Below are 4,516 nucleotides of genomic sequence, written 5' to 3'. Positions count from 1 at the left end.
TTATTTATATGAAATATACTTATTAAAATTAACTTTTACAGCTTATATCAAATGCATGTTGGTCAAGCTTATTGCACAAATTATGGAGCGCTGGAAATTTTCTTTTTTTTGTTTTCGACTGCCGGAAAAGAAGAGAAATGTAATTAAGAACTGTCCATTTCAATGGAATTTCAATTTTACAAATATGTACTAACAGTCATCAGTTTTAATATTTTTCAATAAGATTTATTATAAGAAACAAAATTATTTTCAACACTATATCGTTCCGGCTTATAAAATAATAAATGTATTTATGACTTTTTTGCCTCTTAACTTACCTTCCAACAGTACATGGGGAAAAGCTCTTGTGGCTCCATTTAAATGACCAAAAAAATTTTTTAGAAAAAACATTTTTTTAAATAAAGCAAACCTGGAAATCTCTTTTCCTTTTGAATGACTCAAGTGGGATACTTTGGTGAAACTGATGGGAAAACGACGATTTTTGCGTTTATATCATTTTCTCTGAAGCTTTTAACTACAATACGGTATATCAGTGGTACTTATAAAAATAAATGCGTTTCGGAGTAAAAGATTTTAGTAGCTTTATAAACTGTAACAAGGTCATTACTGAGAGGAATGGATTTACGGACATCTCTTTACCCCTGACAGTAGTTGGTGGATTACTGATCGATAATAGTGCGACCCAGTTGCTTAATATCAGTGTCAATGTGACGGGACCAAGCTTCGAGATATAATGTCTTAGTCAGTTTTATTAACGAGTATACGTAAGGAGATCACAGCGAGAAAAAGTTCAGATTAAAGGATTTTATATACTTTCAGAAAACTTTTTCTAATAGGATATTCTCATGAAGTTCTTAATAACTTTTCAAGCCTGAAATTTCCAATTTATTTTTGTGTACAATAATATTTAAACAAATGCAGTGACAAAGTTAAAATTTTGGACAATATGAAAGTTTTCCTGTAAAAAAAATTCCGAAATGAAGTCAAAATTGGTTAGAACTATAGAACCTCTACTCATATAAAAAAAATAATTCTATTAATATTAAAGTTAATTATTATAAATAATTTTTATAAATAAATTCTGCACTGTAGTGCTTAAATGTTGACAACATGGTTTTTTAATCTCAAATTTGTTAAACTGATTGATAGATCGATTTATACAAACTACTTATCACCATATATCAACAATGAATATTGTTATAAGCTATTTAATCAACAATGATTCAATTTCGGGTTTTCTGGCTAGACCGCGTTTCTTCTTCGCGTTAGACCAAATGAAAAATGTTTCAGAAATTACTGTCAATTGAAAAATTTTGTTAAAATTAAATAAATATGATTACTTACAACCAATATATTAAACAAACGTCCCATTTACATGGTTTTTTGTAGAAAAAAGTTATTTTTTCCATCAAATCTACTTGAATGTAAGCTTATATTGATATTCCATCACGATCGTTTATTGCTTATTAAATTAACGAGTGTTATAGATCTTATAGACAAATGTGCAACACTATAAATGGTTTTTTACTTAAATTAGTGATTTTTCCTGTCTAAATGTTTCGAATACGTACATATTGATATTTTAACCAATTAGTTAAGGAACAATAAATATCGTTTGAATAGCACAAAGGCTAAAGGAGGTAGCTGACAAATTTCGAAGATGGGTTCTTTTACTAGAAAATTCTCCAAATTCAAATCCACATCGTGTTAGAAGAATTTGTTCGAAATCGTATTTTTTTACCATGCCATAACTGGAAGCTTCTTTTCAATCATACTTTTTTGATATTGAGTAAGAATTGCCATTTTTTGAGTAATCTCCTTTTGCCTTTTTACCAATTTTTTACATTAATAAATATAGTGTAAGCAAATGTTTCAAATTAAACGTTTTATCGTTGAAAAATAGTTATTCGTGATACAAGTACGCAAAATAGGTGATTGCCGACGAGAATGAAAATTATTGCAGTATGAGCTGAAGGCGAATGCTGCAATCACGCACGAGTAACAAATGCCTGTGCGTACGTGTATTGCACGCTATTTTTTGAAACAACAGTCCAAGAAAAATATTCATGCCTGTTTTGTACTTTTCCACGAAATTTCTGAAACCGTCTGATGGACTTTAGACAAATTTGCGTATAATTTTTATTAATATTTTTATTTTGCCGGTGTGCTAAGATACTGATTTCTAAACTAGACATGCGCGTCCATTGCGTCGATTTGCAAAATATATGTGCTTCAAATTGCGCATGCGACATTTTTCATTCCCGCCCTGTCTGCTATATTAAAGCACTTCGCATATTATTTAGAGGCATGGAAATCCTCACTTTCAGGGTGGGTTTTGCAAAAAATTATTTTTTTTTATTCAATTCTATTGCACTGAAGCTGAGATTGATATTCAGTCAAGATATTAAATTAATAATGAAAATAACGATAGTTATAAACAAATAATTTAATAAATATAAAACTTTGACAGTAGTCACATCTGGCTGTAGGGCAACTGCTAGTGTCATCTGATTTATATACAGCATCTATGAAGTATGAACGCGCATAAGATCGAATTGAATCTGATCCCGAAATTGCAGACTTAATTAGAAAATTCGAATTGCAACGTGACTGAGTTTAATTAAAGTATGCCAATGGTTTTTAATACATACTTCTGACATAAAAAAGTTCTACAATGTCAATATCTAATTGTGAATTTCATTGGTAGCCTAAAATCTCGACCCAATATCAATATCAGTTTGTTTCTAACAATATTTAATAAAAAAGTGTCACTAAGAAATGTTTAATTGGAGAATTTGGTCACACTTTTTACATTCTCATCATTTATGATTGAGAAAGTATTAGAATTGTCGGAACTTTGACATCACACTTTTTCAACGGATCTCCACGTTTCGAGACCCCCTGAATCCGAAAATCAGGTTTTCACGATGAAGTCTGCCTGTCTGTCTGTCCGTCCGGCCGCCCGTCCGTAAACACGATAACTCTCGAAAAAATGAACGAATCAAATTCATCTTTGGCACACTTTTTCTAGGCCCTAAAAGAAAGGACGAGTTCGTTAACCAGCCATTTTTGATAAAAATTCAAAAAGCGAGCGGATTTTGACAATTATTGAAAACTTTTACATTTGCCCATTTGTCCAATAATTTGTTTATAACCATTCTTAATTAATTTAGCAGCCAAACATACCGATGAAATATCAATGTAAGCTTGCCCTCAAGAAAATTTAATGGAAAAAATAACTTTCTTCTACGAAAAATCATAAAATCGGGATATTTGTTACTGAATTTGTTTATAATAATTTAATTAATTTAATTTTAACCCTATTTTGCTATCGATAATCACTTATAAAGCAGTTTAAACTTTGTCCAGTGGTAAGGAAAATTGCGGTCTAGGAATAAAAATAAATAAATAGTTGAAAAAATTTGTTATGACAATAGCAATTGTTGAGGTATGGTGATAAGTCCTTAGCATGTATCAGCCTACAAATCAAAAAAATTATAGATAAAGATATTTTCATTATTTAAGCTTCATAATTAACCATTTCTTTATAGTATTTGTTCATAATAACTAAGGTAAATATAATAGAATTATTTTTTTTTTATGATTAGAGGTATAATAATTATGAACAATAGTGACTTTAGTTCGACAGTTTTTTAGGGATAAAAAACATTGACGAAAATGCTAACTTTGTTACTTTATTTGTTTAATATTATCGCAAACAAAAATAACTTTGAAATCTCAAGGTAGCCAAGTTCTTGAATATTTAATTTTGACCTTATGTATTAGACAATAGAACTTGTAGAGGATTATGAATAGTAAACTCCTGATTTTGACCATCGTGCAGTCGATGTATTCTTGTAAGCGATCCCATTGTTTTTTGCAACTACGTACTTATATTTATGTAAGACAAGATGTAATCATTAAAAAGTTCCTTGTTAATAATATTCACTAGGTTAAAACATTACAAATTTATTTTTTTATTTTCGATATTAACAATTTAATATGAATGAAAGTGCACATCCATTTATTGACAAGGAGTCAAGTCGTTAATTTGTATATAGAATAAACAATTATTCTTGGTTATTAAAGTAGGATAGATGGGGTCAAAAGTGCAAGAGAGAAAAATTGCCACATACGATAACACAAAAAGAAATAATTTGTAGGGCGGAGTTAAAATTGGCCAAAGTTTATTTTTCATAACATTTCGCTTAAATTAAATGAGGTATTTCATTGGTTTTTGTGTTGGATTATGTCAACTATTGTATATACGTATGTAGAGCAAAAATATAATCTACGATTTCGGAGTAGTGAAAACGATATGTTTTAAGTTGCGTGTGTTCTGCGGTTCTAAGAAGTTTGGCCTAAAGCTTCAAGAGCTCGTAATCTCTGTAACATAAACAATAGCCATGATTGCAATGTGTATGGTGTATGAATCTGATGTTTGTGACACGTTCGTTCTTTAGTCGAATCTCGCATCTCAAAGAGTAAAGACCTGCCTTCCAAGTGCCTTTAATAA

Source organism: Belonocnema kinseyi, chromosome 6, assembly GCF_010883055.1.
Source record: "Belonocnema kinseyi isolate 2016_QV_RU_SX_M_011 chromosome 6, B_treatae_v1, whole genome shotgun sequence".
NCBI classification, from domain to species: domain Eukaryota; kingdom Metazoa; phylum Arthropoda; class Insecta; order Hymenoptera; family Cynipidae; genus Belonocnema; species Belonocnema kinseyi.
The sequence above is the reverse complement of the archived record's forward strand: the minus strand, read 5'-3'. Positions refer to the sequence as shown.